At 27.2% G+C, this 18,384-nt stretch overlaps 1 protein-coding gene across 1 annotated transcript in view; it reads left to right on the top strand.

Moving 5' to 3' along the window:
• The window catches only part of LOC129963838 (pyrokinin-1 receptor-like), a 143,305-nt gene that overhangs the window by 123,080 nt on the left and 1,841 nt on the right, over positions 1-18,384 (top strand). The window lies entirely within an intron of this gene.

The raw sequence follows: 18,384 nt of genomic DNA, 5'->3' as shown, positions 1-18,384 counted from the left end.
CATTTTTTGAGCTAACCATGTAGTTTACTTATCCATTTCGTAACATCCGAATTTAGGGAAAATCCTAAGTTGATTTGATATTTTATTATACAAAATAATTATTAAATGTTATGAAGAAGGAGTAATAAGAGAGGTTGCTTAATTTTCAAAATCGTATATTTTTGGTTTTCGGTACTGTTTTAAGCTGGATGCACTCATTGGTAATTTAATAATTGTTGACAGTAAAAATATATCTTAGTTTGTGTAAGCTTAATAACACCATATTGAAAGCGACTGAGCAATTATAAAATTTATCATGCTATTTTTTCAAAATTCTAATGTCTCTAGTCATTTTGTTGATATCACTGCGTTTATATTTTCGTCCGTTTTGGAAACCAAACACTCGAAATTTCAAATTAAGGTAAAAATTAGAATAATAATAATATTCATCACGATTTTCTTGAATTTTACCAATAACATATAAATATAGTATAGGAATCGTGAAACTTTTTGTAAGAATCGTAAGTTTTCGGTTTTTATTCTATCACTACCAATACGAACCTCTCTCTATTTTTATCCTCTTTTGGAAGGTAAATTGAAAGGATTTCTTTACAATAGTGTCTTGATTTTTTATAAAGGCATGCGTATGTTGTTGGAAGAAATCTATAAAAATTTAAGGAATTTGTATAAAAAGGATAGCTTTATTTTCAGAGAAGATAAAATACGGTGAAAGATATTTTCAAAAATATTGACTCAAGAATCGGAAAGCTATCGCTTAGAAAAGAAGTAGGTTGACATCGGATTTTATGCATGGAACATTTTATCGGATGCAAATGTTGCTCTCACAGATGTAAAAGGGAAATATATTGGAAAAGTATTTCGAATTTTCAGGAATATTTTTTATGGGGAAGTAATCTGAAGCTGTTTTAAAGCTATTTTATTTAAAAAGTTATTTTAAGAATAATTTTCAAATCGTGGAGAAAGTTGCTAATATTCTACAGTGGAATGCATATTCGAAATGCAATGTGATTCTGTTATTAAAGTAATTTGTACCTTAAATTTGAGATATTTTTAAAGTAAAAATGGTAAAACACCATTTGTTGAAATAAAAAAAAAATGCCAGTTGGGATAAAATGCATTCTGAAATGAGCTTTTCCCATGATTTGAAAATTATTCTTTACAATTGCCTTGTAAAAAAATACTGAAATTATAATAGTTTTAATTGAATAAACTATTTTTTTGCAAATATAATTTATAGTTTTTAAGATCTATGTAAAATATTTTCATATTCGAACAAACATTTGAATGCGATAAAAATAACTGACTTCGAAAAACTGCAATTTTTTTCAAGATTGCTAGAATTATTAATCTTAGATATTTAAAAAAAATCATGTCATGTATAATTTGAAGAATAATCTGTGCAACATACGTATCTGGATTAAGTTAGATGTGGTTTAAAAGTTTAAACATTAACTTCGATAATAAAAAATGAAATTGGCAGATTTTATTTTGAGGTGGGGGATTTTTATTCATAGAAAAGATGCTCATTTGATAAAAAAAATCAATTTTTGATTGATTACAGTTAAAATGAGCTCTTGGAACCACTTAGACTGATAAACATAAGACAGATCAGGGTTGGATGTTTTAGGATAGAAAGTCTTCATTATTAGAAGAATGAAATGTGTTGCCGTAATAGTTGATTAACAACCTCAATTTCAAAGTGAAGTCCATTGTAAGGATCTTAAAGATATGCGTGGTATCCATACATTCTATTCATTATATGATTGCAAAAATATCAGATGCTATTTTCTTTTTTGCGATATATGAAAATTTTCTCATTTTCAATTTAGTGTTCATTGAATTGGCCATATGCTCTTATAGTTCCTAACAATAAACAAAGTAAGACTTTAGAATTCTAGAGTTTGATTGTTCACAAATCCAGCCAAAGTCCGTTCAAGCAGTCACCAAATGGTCATCCCTTTAGATGGCCATACGTAATAATGACATGTATCTTTAGAGTTGTAATCAATTTTTTTAGGACATCGCATTTACTAAAGGACTCAAAAAGAATTGAGTTTTGATATCCGCCCTTAATTTTACTGTGCCTAAACCAATTTTATCCCATATATCCCATGTTTTGATTTTTCTAACTTCTAAAGGCATGAGTTTATTTCAAATTCAGCCTGAAGTTTCAGTAATTTGAATTCCGTGATTAGGCTTAAATTTCATAATCTTAAATCATGTACTTCTTTAAAAAAATGTCTTATAACTATTATTTTTTTGATACCCTGCCAAATTTTATTCTTAATCTTTGTAAAATACGCAATTATCATAAATATCTTCCCTATTTTATCGATTTCCTATCAACATTACTTTATCATTTTGCTTACTTATTTATTCTTTTCAAATCCTGAAATTGCTATTTTTTTCTGATAATTTAAAATTCACAATTAAGACTTCTTTCTCCATTTAGTCATTAACATAAATTCTATTTTGATTGTTCATTTTTTACACTTTATATAATAACTATCTGATATTTTATAACCATAATTCAACGTAGGTTCGTACAATGTATTTGTTTTATCTAGTAATTTAATTTAAATTGCTAAGTTCAATCAATGATTTCTGAAATCTTAGAATATTTTGAACAGATAAACATTTATCCATGATGTCATTTTGTTTTTGTTGTTTAATTGATAAATTTAAAAAAAATCGGAAATAAATCATTAAAAATTAATTCCATGGTTTAGAATTCTTAATTTTACGTCATAAGTATAATGTACCATGAAATAAAGCAAATTGCAAAATTAAGAAATGTAACGCAAAATTAAAAATTAGCGAATTTTTAATTTTACGCTAAAAATTAAATTTCATTAATATAATTTTCAAAGTCAGTACTTGCAATGATGGCATACTCCTATAATATGGCGAAAAACTTTCAATTGAAGAAGAAAATTTTTAAGGAAAAATGTAACCAAATTTAACCTGCATACTATTTTGACCATGGAATTTTCATTTATACGAATAAAAGTCTTTGTCGAACTTTTCTTTGCTGCTTCAATATACCAATGCACACGCAAATGTATCTTAGATTTGTCAAAAATTCGAAAGTCACAATTTCCTTTAAAGATCTTATTCTTGAATTATTGAAACATATGGCATACTTCCGAAGCGTCCGAAAAAATACGTCTTTTGGATTGTATGTTCAATCGCAAAGCGCAAAAGTTAAACATTGACTTGCCGGTTTTAGAGCATAATCAGATCTTTCAATTGTTGATTATTGTTGGATTATGAGTATTCTCTATGCAACCACAAATACCTATTCCACTCAGCCAGGAGAAATTCTTATTAAATGCATGGCCGGCACCCCGGCACAGTACAGCTGGGAATGAGTAGCAAATGCTCTCACCGGTCATGACTCAAGCCCTTCCAAAATACACGCGTCCTGTCATCACATTCTTTTCTCAAGTCAAGTTTTCAAGTGGTTTCAAAACTAAAATCCAAATTTTATTGAAACCCGAGAACCCGGTACTTCTTATGCAAGGAAATGTACGCCTGATCATCCTTTCATCTAAAATAGTATCATAGACTTTGCTTAATCCAGTATGAAAAAGATCGATCTTTCATGAATGAGGTAGATCATTGCCTCATTTTGTGAGAATGCAGTGTGAACTCATTAAGAAACATGCAAGAATGATGCAAAAAATTACTGTAGAAAATATGATTTTTATACTTTCTCGATTAACTGCAAATACAGTCTCATAATATTATAGGAGATCAAAAATAGAATTTTTCTTTTGGATAGATCGAAATCACATGATCTTATAAGTAAGTTTGCTAAACAGATTCTTTTACAATTGATATCCAAGTCTTAGTTGTCATTTATCATTATTACTTATTATACTATATTATACCATTCTGAATTTATATTTCAATAATATATTAAAGATCTAAATTATTTATATATATATTTTTTAAAAAAATCACCGAACTTCCTTTGAGACTTCCTTTGATGGAATAAAAAATATATATACTTCTTTTGGTTTTGTAATCAAGAATTAGTAACGGGATTCAATCCATAAAATAACTAACTAAGAAAGGTTATAGCTATAAAGCTCCCAGGGCAATTTTTTCGCATTGTCCTACATATCCAATAAGACGAATAACGGACATTCTTCGAAATACCTCATCAATAATACTTAACAGGAACATAAGAAGATTATTTTACTAAGAGAAAACGTGAAACTAAGTCTGAGTTGAAAATACTTAAATTCGGCTGGAACTTTAAAAAGAATCTTGATTACGACTGAAGGTTGTTTAATGAATAATATGTTTATAATGTTATATAAAAATAAATATTTTCCAAATATATTATAATCTCAAAGAATATTTAAAAATATATTATGTTTAATGTTCCATGTTATAAATAGTTACAAAATGAAGGTAAACAACTTTTTCTATCACATTATACTTTGCATAAGAAACTAAGAGTTTCCAACCTTCATTAACACAATCATGATGAAAAACATTCAATCATACTAGTATAAAAAATAAATTCAATATTATAACTGTATGTTGATAGAAACACAAAGCTCTCACTTTTGGACCATTTTACTCAGCAAGAAGGTAATTCCTACGAAGTAAAAGTAGCACATTTCTCAGACCCTTTGTTAGGCATAGACCAAATCCCGTTAGAATTATTAATACCTTTATTTACTATTTTTTTATTTTGAATCGAATTGCTTTATTTTTATTCGAAACTCATATATTATTCATTTGGTTATTTCAATTTTTCAGAATATCTGTGGTTATCTTGACATCTAATTTTGCTTAAAAGAGGGATTAATGATGTTATTTTTGCTCAGTAATAATATTAGGATCATTATTAAATTATTTATAGATTATTACTAGTTCATTTTTACATTATTAAGTTATTAGCAGCATTGCCAAATTATTTAGTAATAATAATATTATTATTATGAAATAGAATGTAAAAGTGTTCCTTTCTCTCCTTTTATATCACCCTTATATTTTGTGAATCAACGTTCAAGCATGTGCAAATTAAATGTATCCATACATGCTTAGTTTTAATCAAATTAGTGTGAATTAAGTTATAGATGGCAGTATATCAGATTTAATTTGAAACTGAACACAACACTTATGATGACAAGATATATGATATAGTTTAAAAATTTGAATTAATTATTGGATGCCTTTAAAATCTTTCACGAGAACATTCTAAGAAAATGTTTTAAATTCAAGAAAGAGCTTTCGTGCACTATATATCCAAGAGTGTTTTCATTTTTAAAAATTAGAAAAGTTCTTTTTATTCTTGTGTCACTTAAATTTAGATTAAAGTTCTCTGATCTGTTATTTTAGAAAAATTTTCTTGAGTTTTCTCTAAGCAATAAGACGGAAGAATGGAGCTTGTTTGAAAGAATAGTTTGTCATGAAAATTAATTATTCTGTGAGATGTTTGTTTAGAAGAATAGAAAGCTTAATAGTGCCTATCGTGCCCTGAAAAAAAATTGTACTAACTCTGTGCACATACTCCTTACTCGTGTTTACCTGGGTTTTTTTTCCCATTTCAATTTATTTGTACAAGTGATTTGTTACAATAAAACTAGTTTAAAATCTTTATTCTAAAACCTGAATTTCTGTTTTAATCAATAATATTTCAATCGATAGTTGTATACATTCAGGTCATTTCGCCTACAAGAGCGGCATACTGTCCTCCTTCCTTTTAGCACAATAAAAGCTTTCAAAAGAATGCAAACGTTTAATTTATCTTCAACTTTACTTTTGTAATTGTTGTTCTGTAAGCAGCTGTTATAAGTGCAACTTTCAATATGTTTATAATGCTTAATAATGCCAAATTCAAAACAGTATTGCATATTTTTTACCATTTTCTATATTAATGATCCTTCCGGAGATGTTATTTAAATCAAGAATTCTGAAAAAAATAAAATGGGAGTTCATTTCAATTTTTGTAAGTTATATCTAGTTATTTAATTAATATTTAATTATTATAATGTTTGCTTTGTTTCACATTTAAATAAATATTTGTATCTATTACATGCTATTCTTCATTAATTTAAAATTTATAAATTATGTAAGGTCTATTTTAAAAATTACTTTAAGCAGTAAATTAATGTTATTTATAAAATAGATATTAGAAGACATTTGTTAGTTGTATAGAAATGGTTGCCTATTGCAAAACAAGTGCTTTTCTAATGCACCGCTATGTGGAAGAAATTCTGATTGTTTCAACTTCAAGATAGTTAAACACAGGCATGGCATCTAATAGGTCACTCAAAAGCTTCCAAAAATCTCCAGTTTCTGAATCGAAAATATTTATAGTCTTGCAGAATATCAAAATTATACTTTAGTAAGAAATATATCTAGAGACTGGATTTTTAAAATTTTTCTGTCAATGTTTTGGTTTTAGTAAAAAGAGTTAGACATTTGAATATTTACCATCTATTTAGTCATTTGATTTAAAATATAATTCAAAATTTAAAGAATCAAAAATTTAATTTATTTGATATTTATTTTTGATAAATTCTGGGAAATAAACCCACTGTCCACGTTTTTCTATTTCCAATTCCTTTGTGATATCCATTGATGATTTCATCCGATTTTCTATCATCTTGACAAACTCAAAACCTTCAAACCAGACAAATTTTAGATTTTTTTTTGGAAAAATTTATAAGAAGAGTTTTACATGTTGTTTTCTATTTATCGGAATTCTTATTTTTGTATTGTCCTTAGATTTGTAAATTCCAACGTTAGAGTCTGTGTGTCTCTCTTTCTTCAAATACTATATATACGAAACTCTTCTTTTTTTGTTATGATAACGCTTTTCTGAGCTAAATTAAAGGTTTTTGTTTTGAAGTACTTCATGCAAGTTTTGTTTCGGCTTTAGAAATGTAGTGTTTGATGATAAAAAAAAAGAAAAAAAATTCTGTAGGGAAGCTAGAAGTTTTCATGAAAAAAATCGATCCTGATGTATTTTTCTGGGAAAGTAAAATTTCACGGAAGACGCTTTCAAAAATATTGACCAAAGCATTGAAAAGCAATCGCTTAGGAAAGATGCAGACAGACATCAGATTGGGCGTCTGGGAAATTTTATTGGTTGCGACTGGAAGCTGTTCGTATGAATGCAGAAAGGAAATCCATTGAAAAATATTTCATCGGTTCAATATCAAAAACTTGGAAGCAGCTTAAAGCGTGCCTTTTCATTATTATTTATTATGTGCTGTGAAATGTTTTGCATTTGTTCAAAAATGATTAATAATTGTTATCTGGAATGAAACTTAAAAACAGATTTAAAATCCTTAAAATAAAGAATTCTTAGCATTTTTTTTATTTATGTGTTGAATCCGTAACTGGAGACAGGAGTCAAAAATGACTCCCCATTGCTTGTTGGTTCTGATTGTCTCGTGGTTTTTGTTCTTGGATAGAATTATCTCCTCGGTATCTTCAAGTAGTTACTTGTTAGCAGTATGTTGGCAGGAAACTAAGTTTCAACACATGCATGTAAAAGAAATATTCTTTTTCAGTTTTCGTTGCTATTTATGGAGTCATGGGCTTCGTATCAGAAACTGTGAATTATATATATATATATATATATATATATATATATATATATATATATATATATATATATATATATACACATAACATGCTAATTCCTACATTTTTCGCATTGCAATCCGTACTGTATTCTTCATTTCGATTTGTTAAATCCTAACAGTTCTTAACGTTAGTGTCATCTCTAAATATTTAAATGAACTAAGCATACTCATCAAAAGATTGTTTAGGTTTTTCTTATAATAACTTCCCAACATTTCATATTATAATATTTAGGGTTTTTAATAGTAATAATTTTAATAATTTTGGTAACATTATGATTTCTATAGAATATATTTCATCTCCAAAACAAATTACAGTGCTATTTACAAAATAAATAAATAAATACATAAATAATGATGGAGTCTTTTTGATTCGATGTCTCTGATCGTGTAAGGGATTTCATGCCTCCAATTACGGGTTAATGAAAGCTTTAAGATTTTTCTAATTTTATATTTTTTCCTCTTATAATCATGCTTTTTATCAGTTCCAAGCTTAAGTCATATTCTTTATGCAAAGAGATAATATATTTTTAATTTCCTAAATGAAATAACCATACTTTCACATCTGCCTTTCCACTCTAAAAACTCTCTATATCAGTTTTTAACCATAAATGTAATTTAAATCTTTCACACCGAAAAGATCTTTGCTATCAAGTCGTAAGTACATGATCTTGAAAACACCTAAATGATTGTTGTAAGGTTAAAAAAATTTTCAAATCTTCATTTTAATATATAAATCCTTCTAAAGATATTTGGCATAAACAAGATTACTTCATACAATCACATTGAGAACATAAAATGACTACCTCTGTTTAAGATGTCTACAGTTAAACACTTATGAATTGAATTGAACCAAATTTCGTAAACTGAATGTGAAAAACTTGGGGAAATAAATTTCTTAAAGATATTTATCGTTAATTATATTAAAGATAAATGTGTATTTGCGTGTTTTGTGTTAAAGAGCAATAGGCTAGATCGTTTGATCTAGAGCTAACAAAAAAGGTACATATATACGTTCGAAGATAGAATGTGCAATTCTCAAATATATATTTTTTAATTTTTGATAAAAAATTAATAAAATTTTTAGCATTGTCCCTCTATAATTTTTCGGAAATATTACAGTGACCCATCTTAAAATTCAAAAAGGATTATCTTTGCCACCATATCAATGTGTTTACAGTTTAAATATTTTTCTATATTTATTCAATTAAAAAAAATAATTGATGCATATTTTCCAACAAGAACTATAAGAATTCTGAAGTAGTAATGCATACGTATACCATGAACAATAACATGGTTAACACGTTACATGGGTATTTGCTGTATGGTAAACCCAAAAATGCATATACTTTACGATTAATTTATCACTCTTTATTCGCTCTTCCCGTTTTATGAATATCTGCAGTTTATTCATTTCGTTAGTGAGATGCCTGTTCATACATTCCGTATATTACTGTTTATAATGGAGTTTTATTGCTATTTTTATTTTTTATTTTCTTTACTTATTTTTAGTAACAGTTTTGTTTTTGTTATTAATCCTGGGATATATTGCTGTTCCATCAATTTTGTTAATTTTTCAGTAATTGTAGTGAATAGCTTATAAGCCAGTTAACAGCTACACTACCCGAGCAATTGCTTTTGTATCGTGGTCATGTTACTGGACTGCGAACCACAAAGTCCCAGGTTCTTTTCTCACTCATCGCAAATCCGCCACATTGGTGACCCGGACATGATCCTTCAACCTTCGTACAGTTGTTGTGGCGCCATCTACCCGCAGCAAAACCAAAGTCGTCAGACTCACTTATTTTCTTTACTTATTTTTAGTAACAGTTTTGTTTTTTGTTATTAATCCTGGGATATATTGCTATCCCATCAATTTGGTTAATTTTTCAGTAATAATGACAATTTTACATACAAAAAAAATCTAATAACTGCATAATGTGTCTGTATTGGTATTTTATAGATTAAATTGTGAATATCAAATTTAACATAGAAATACGCTAAAAAAGAGATTTTGTGGGTGAGTGTGCAATTAACTTTAAAAATGAAAACTTCACTATTATTTTTTCATCAAAATATTGAATAGCAATAGAATCATTCATATTTTATAATTCCCTCAAATGTGACTACATAATTAGCTGAATTCTATTTCAATTCAATGGTTAGAAGATGAATTGATTCTTATTAACTTTCACATCAGCAGAGTAGTTAAATAATTTTTTAATTGCATGGAAAATGTTAATTACATACTTTAGAAATTCAAAGTATATAATGAAAAATTTTACCATTAATTTTTAAAAAATTAAAGATTCGATCTGATCAAATATATTTCACAAAAAGAAGCCAATTAACATAAACATTACTAAATTTTTAATTCTGAAAATAATTTTTCGTGGTTTTGATGACTTTTGACTGGTGTTAGTATCTCTTCATCTTCTGATAATTTTTGTACGAATTTCTTCGTATAACATTTTTTTTTTATAATGAATATTTAATGGATTCCAAAAAGCCGGTTTTTTATGAATAAAGCCAATCAAAACCAATTTTTTATCACATGACCATACAACTTTTTTTGTCGTCTTTTTACAAAGAAAGAGTGATTCAGAAATATGCTTACAAATTAGTTTCATGTTGGCGTAATAGCGCCATTCTTGGCAATACGTTGCTACCAAAGCCATGCACGATTGGTTGAATTTCGTGTGCAAACGATCTTTCCGTCACTATCGTCAACACTTTCTATCTCGTTGAAAACAGTCCACGATGACGAAATCTAAATTACAAGAAAAATCCGATTACTTCGTCTGCAATGTTTTATCTAAAAACGGAATGCTAATTTAACCAAATTAAATTTCTTAGAAAATAATCTATTCTGGTTTATAAGCGTTCTATTTTCAGAATAAATCTTTGATCTACAAAAAGAATTTCTTATTTGCAGCTTTGAATCTTCAAAACTACATTTATAATGGAACGAATTTCCAAAGAATATAACGCCAATCAATGCATACTATTTTTATTTCCTTTTATTTCATAACAAAAGCCAAGCATGGATTTGATGTTCGTAACTTAGAAGCTGTCAAATACAAGAAAATATGGGACAAGAAAATATGCTTTGTAGGCATTCATTTATGACATCGCTTATTATCAAAGTAAGTCTGCATTTGAGAAGAAAATGGAATTCTGTCTGAAAATTTGATAAGGGACTCTTTTGTTGGTAGAATCCAAAGCCATCTGTAGTAATGAAAATTGGGGTATTGTCTAATATATTTATAATATCTGTTTGAATATAAAATGAAAATCAACTCTATTCTTACATATTTATTTATTTTTTTCACTTTTAATGAAAAATACTGCTAAGAACATCTTTGAAATGGGAACATTATTCGAATATTCATTCAAAAATATGTCTAAAATCCGTCAGCAATTGTATTGAAGATATTAACCTTCAAAAATTTATTCAAAAGATGAAACAAATGAGAATTTATTTTTATTATTCACTCACCATTGTACTTTTAGTCATTTGAATAAAAAGAAGTTAATCAGTAATTAAACCACAATTATAATAATTATATTTATAATTTCAAATGTCAGAAGTTTTTAATGAATACAGAAATGTTTCTCAAAATAAATTAGCTAGATATATTTTTATGCTTATTGACAATGATTATAACCTGGCTAGTGCACAAAATTTATTATTTTCAGTGAAATATTAACCCTTTCACTAGTGACTTGGCCTAACTGGCCTTGAAATTCTACACTGGCTGGCAATTTCTGTTTTAAACGAGGGATGTAAGATGTAAATTGAGTTATATCCAAGGATGTCTTTGATTTACATCCAGCATCCCACGTTTGAAACAAAATTCGGAATGCTAGTAATGAATTTTCAAGGCCATTTCGGCCGAATCAGAAATGAAAGAGCTAAACTTGTCCCTATTACATTATAAAGAAATCTATATAAATATTTTGTAAAATTAATATAACTGTGTTATAATTTTCATCCATTCTTATGAGTTTCTTTCACTAATTCTGTATTTATTTTGGAGCTGCTACTGAATATTGGAGAAACTTGAAATATTTATAAATTTCTAATTATCTACACATTTCTATTTAATGATCAGTTTTATTACTAATATTTCTGAAAAAAAGAGAGAGAAGTGATTTCTAAAATTTTGGGCTGATCAGAATATTAAAAAAAAACATTTTTCTCATTATTAATTGTCTGACTTTTTTAATTTCTGATCAATTTTTAAGAATTATAAAATGCTATTTGAAGAGAAAATTACCTCTAATATATGATATATATGTTACTAGTTGTTTACAACTGATTTTTGGTTAAAAAATAAAACAAAAAGATATTTTTAAGAAATTATTTTTGGAGGGTATTCAAAGTTTAATCGCTTTGCTAATATTTTTATAATTAAGATTTGCTAATTTAATCCTCATTCCAAAATTATATATAAATATTTTAAAGAAACTGTAGTGTAAACCTTTTAAAATATTGTTTAAATTTTTGCAACGGTACATACCTTTTGCGCTTCTAAATCCTTCATTACTTTTATTTACACAATAAATTTATTTATTTTGTTTTTAAATCAAGTTTCATGTTTCGTACGAAATGTTTTATAATAAATTTAAAAACATTTTGGATTTTAAATATTTACATTCAACAGAAAGAACATAAATGTATTTGAAAGAACATTGAACGAAAGACATGATCATTCAAATGTTACTAAACAGCTGTAACTATTTTATAAGAATGTTTCTTTGTAAAGACATTCATTTTATTCTTTAGAAGAAGTTAATTCTCCGTATGTGAATGAGTGACACACTAAACAAATATATTTATTGTTGGCTCGAAATAAGTGTTAAAGCAAAACTTCTTTTCTTATATAATTTCTTCTTTTCAAGTGGAATCAAAAGTTAAATCCTTCTGTTTTGGGTCTTAAATTGGAAGAGATTTCCGAGGCTTGAATCTCAGATTATTGTAGCCAGAAGAAAGATTTAGAGTCTGAAACAGAAGGGCAAATAATGTCTCAACAAAGCTTATACCATGATTTGGCCTGAAGGCAAGAAAACTGCAAGTAATGCCAAGATTATTTCGTTCGAAGTTTTGGCACAAGTAGAGAAATATAAGTGCAACTATTTTTCTAACTTAAAAATCTATACTATATAAGCTCATAAATTGTGGTTTTAAGTAGGAAACTTTGATTATGATTGCAAAGTGAGGTTTCTGTGTAGGCGTCTTTAAAGTTCATAAACTTTAAAGGGGGGGGATATATGGTAAGAGAAAGGTTTAAATATATCTCAAAAAAGTTTGCAATTTATTTTTAAATTTAGTTTGGGGTAAATTTCTAAGCTTTATTGTAGTTTATGTATATAAATATTATTTTTTAGAGTAACTAAATAATATATATAGCTAGAAATCGAAAAATATACTATATATGTTATTACTACAAAATTTTGAATGTTTCGCTAGTTAATTTAACAAATTAATGTATTTTATAATAATTCTTAGTTGAAAATAAACATTAAATATAAGTCTAATTAAAATTTATATTATTTTCTAGTGATAAAAATGGAAGTCATCGATAAAATTAAATATTGCTTTATTAATTTTGATTTGAAGATAATTTTGTTCAATTTCGGAAGTTATAGAATAGTAATTCTTAATGAGATGCCTAATTTAATTCATGATACATCCAGTCAAAAGTTTTTGCTCACTAATTAGTTAGTTGGGAACAATATAATTTAGCAGCAATTAAATAAAAATGTTTGAATAGTACATTGATTTCTTACCTACGTATTATTGAATATTAATCTAAAAAGTCCATTATTTACCATTTAATTCGTGCTAATAATTGCATACAATTAACAAATAATTAAAGTAAATTTTTTTTTTATTTTGGTGAGAAATTTAATCGCTTTCTATGAAAACATTTCATGGAACAAAAGAAATCTTATAACGTATAAAAAATATGTATTGCTTTGTTAGTGCATATTTAATTTTATGGTGGATATTGTGAATGGACACCCTATTAGAACCGTAATTAATTTTGAGAAAAATTTTTTTAGCTTCGAGTGAATATAGCAATTTGTGTTTCATATTTCGTGAAGTAAAATCTTCCTTCGAAATGCGACGATGATTTTTTTTTTTTTTTACTTAAGTGATTCTTCTTGTTGTTGTTTCTTATGGCACTTGTCATAGATAAGTACGCTGACGAAGTCAGCGATTTTAAGCCGAGAGAGCGTGTCTTGTTTCAGAAACGCCATCTAGGGCCAAGAGAACGTCTTAGCTACTCATGCGTCACAATTGCGTGTACAACCCCTTTTATAGGGAGCACATTCACACACCTCACAGATAGAACACACATGAAGAACAACCATGCCCGAACCTGGGACGCTAAGATCACGGGGAAGACGCGTTATTCCTATGCCAGAACGCCGGTTAAGTGATCCTTAAATTCTAAAAGTAAAATCATGAATGCTTATCAAAATATTAAAATTGATTATTTATCTTAATGGATACTTTTTCAACATATTAACGTATGTAGGAAAGATATCTTTTTTATATTATCAGATGGGAAAAAAAATTTGCAATCTTTGGTGAAAAATTATTTTTTATTTGTCTTTCATTAAGTCTCGTCTATCAATTTAAATTGGTTTTGGAACAAATTTTAGTTACTTATGGTCAGAAATAAATTTCAATCAGGATGTTCAGGGTTAATCTTACGCAATTAGTTAAAACCAATTTATTAAATTTTTAATTATTCTCGCAGTGTCCCCAAAGTCATTTTACTTTAATTATTTTAAAGTACTTAAACTCTAATAGAATATTTCATATCTTTATATTCTTCACATCAAATTAAAAAATATACTATAGTATGTTAAAATAATATTAAAAACCTGATTATTAAAGACAATAGTATCGAAAATTTAATATATGTATACCAAAAGAATGATTAAATACTCATAATTCTTTGTGCCATAGAAATGTCTGTTGATAATTGTCTCAAATACATTTGTATATAAATGTTCCAACTCTCGGTCTCTCTCTCTCTATATATAAGTTTATATATAAAATATATAATATTCAAGATGATAGTAAAATATATAAGATGTAGAAAATTGTTGTTCTGATGTAGCAAAACAACAAAAGAATATAAATTTAGTTTTTATGGAATATTTTTCAAATTTAAATGTATTTCATATATTGAGAAATTTAAATATATAGTAACTACATTTATTAACATTGATAAATAAGGAGGTTAATGGAAAGCAATCTACACTCTTAACCTATAATCATATGTCTAGATTAAAAATAATAACTTAATTACAATGCATGATAACGTTAAAATAATATTAGAATAAGGAAAGATACACAGTAAAATGTCATTTAAATGCTAATTTTTTAATATATATATATTGGGATATAAAATTTAAGTGCATAGTAAAATGGTATTAAAATACTACTTACAAAAATCTAAAAATATTCGGTTGAAGTAAAAGCCTTTATTGCTTTAGGTAATGGTCACACCTGAAAAACATTAATATATTTAAAAAGTAAGATTTTTTGGGGGAAAACGTCAGTTACAAAGAAAATTAGTTTTACTTGCTTGGAAATATGTTAAATATTTCTATGGCAAAAAGAATTTTGCATATTTAAAAAGATCTTCCGAAGAGGCTGCCATATTTCTTCTTTTTCCATTCAGTAATGTATTTTTCTCTCTCTTTTCTATTACTTTTTTTTATAAATTTCACAATAGAAACACCCCCTTTTACATTTATAGTTGTATAAATTTGACTATAGACGTCTAATCAACTAATTATGTTGTTTTATGGTTTTCACAGTTAACCAAATATTTTTAAAAAGTAATTCTAAAGATTGATCAAGTTTTACGAGATTACGATTTATTCTCTTTTTAATGTTCAATGTTATTCAATTATTTATTCAGTGAAATTTTAAAAATAAGCTAACATCTCATCATTTAGAAAATGAATGTTTAATTCCGCAGAGTTCAAATATATGCATTTTCAAAAAGAGTATGGAAGAGTGCATTTTTTCTAAAAATATGTGTATTTATCTGTTATACGTGAAAACTATTTCCTTGTTCTATTTCACTTTTAAAAGCTAAATTGTTTTATCAATCAAATATAAGATATTTCCGGAAGCAGAAAATAAATTTCCCATATATTATTCAAAACACTAAATGCATATTATGCCATCCAATATTTAAATATATTTTTTTTTCAACTTGGAAATTACAAAATTACGTTTGAAAGTAGGATTTAGCATTTAAAAATATCTTTCATTTTTACATATATTTGAAAAATATCGAAGCTGCATTTAGCCAAAATCAGCCAATAGTGTCATATATATATATAATACTCGTTTGCTCTTTCTTTTTCAAAGTCTTCTGAGAATCTAAGCCTGACAGTAACTCACAACTACCATAATTTATATTTGGACGTTAAGAAATAGTCTTTTGATAACCAACCAATTCCTTTTGCAATTTTCAATTCAAATCGAAGATGGATTTTTTTAATAATAAAAAGTAGTTTTGTCACTATAACCTCTTTCACGGAATGACGAAACCCTTCATACCTTTTTTTATGCTATTTCTTTTTTACGCACTGTTTTAAGAACGTTATCCATTGATTTTAACCTATGAATTACACCTAATTGAATTAACCCTATGAATTACATTGAATTAACCCTTTGAATTACATTCAATTAACCCTATTAATTATATTGAATTAACCATTGAATTACACCTAATTAATATTTAACTTTGACATTAACCACTCTCTTCCAGGCAACTTTCAAATTCCCAATCTATACAAGAAAGGAAAATATTTTCAGCACCAATAGTACAATGATGACATTGAAATAAATTTATAAAAAATAATCTTAAAAAAACTTTTATAGTCATCATAAAATAAAATTTTAAAACTCAAATTAAAAAATAGATTTATCAAGAACAGAGTTCATTAAGGAAATCAGAATTAAATAAAAATATTCAATAAGTAGAAACGCTTTTTGCATGAACTCATCTTCAAAGATAATTTACTTTACAAGATATCAAAAAATGAAGGCACGTACTGTCCCCATCTTCCTAGTTTTGTGACTCTCAGACTTGCTTAACGATGTTGAAACGAACTGGTCTTTGCTATTTGAGAAGCAGCCAATTACTGGGAAAAAACTAGGAAGTATACCTGACCCATGAATAAGAAATATATCAGATTTCTACATCATATATTACTGAATATTCGAGACACTAAGTATTCAACCACATTTCTTTTTCATGAGATTATTAGTTTTGGCTCGATACAAAGAAATATTGGATTAAAAATTACAGAAAAAAATAGAAAGAAATAGTATTAAAATGCAAATCAAACCAACGTACATTTGTCATTAAACTATTATAAAAGAGGGTATAGTTTTGTTTTGGTTTTTTAGGCTTTTTCAAATAATAGTGGGATGTCATATCTCAAATAAACAAGTACAAATTTTTTGATGTGAAAACATAAGACAGTTTATATATTTTGAAAAATATTTAAAAAATCGTTTATTTTATTTCGTTAGCTCTATTTTTTGCTTAATATATGTACATGCAAATTTTAATCTGGAAAATTAAATTAAAACTTTAAAAATATAATTTAGAAACTTAATTAACAAAATACCATGAAAAAGAAATTCAATGAATTTAAACAAAGATTTCAAGTTAAAATAGTATCACTGAAAGGAATTCCTTTCCAAGAAGCATATTTTTAAAAAAAAATTAAATTTGGAATAAAATATCTGCCATTTTCAATTAAAATGGAAAAAATTACTTAAATGATTCAATCATGCTCATAATATGTGTTTAATTAAATAAAACTGGTTAATTAAATAAAGTTATCATATTTACAATTTTATCTATTTTGGTATTTTGCAAAATAAATTTTCACCACAGAAATTTAATTATTTCCGCCGAAAAACTATAAAAATAAATAGATATTTTAGCACATTATTAAATAACAGAAATGCTTATACTGCATTTAGAACGCCACGGAATATTCCTTATTTCATAAGATAAATTTGAAAATATATCATTTTTACAAAGTATTATATAAAAACTTATACGAGCAGTTCTTCAAATAGGAATTTGTGTTTGATGTTAAATACAAAAACATGATACTTACATCTGCAGGTTTGTATAATGCAAATAGCTGGCTGAAAGTAAATTCGATTCATGATCGCAGTGTAACCATATATTTTCATTTGATTAATAATCACATTGATACTCTGGCCGTACATTTTGTCGTCCTTCACAATTACAATTTATCTACCTGGCTTTGTAAATATAGGGATTAAGAAGCATAAGAATTATTACAAGTGGTTTTCAAATGAAAATGTACGAAACGACACTGTGGGTATGTGTCTTCACTGTGGGTCTGTGAAGACTTCATTCAAAGTATACATCGTAGGCCTGAGTACAACGATTGTATTGATTAACGAGCCGAAGGATTCCTTGTTCCCAGAATTCCTGTAGCTGTGACGAGACCCAATCCTTCACAGCTTCCTTGAGTTCCCCGTCCAAGGTCCACTACTTCTTAAATTACTCGAGCGTAGAAGAACCATTAACTCCGATGCGTACTGTGAGACACTCCGGAGATTATGTAGGTCCATCAAGAACAAAAGACCAGGGCTACTCACGGATGGTGTGATTCTGTTCCATGATAACACCCGTCCACACGTCTCCAGGATCACACACGCGCGTAACTGGCTAAGTTC

Source organism: Argiope bruennichi, chromosome 3 (assembly GCF_947563725.1).
Source record: "Argiope bruennichi chromosome 3, qqArgBrue1.1, whole genome shotgun sequence".
In the NCBI taxonomy this organism is placed as follows: Eukaryota; Metazoa; Arthropoda; class Arachnida; order Araneae; family Araneidae; genus Argiope; species Argiope bruennichi.
The sequence above is the reverse complement of the archived record's forward strand: the minus strand, read 5'-3'. Positions and strand labels throughout refer to the sequence as shown.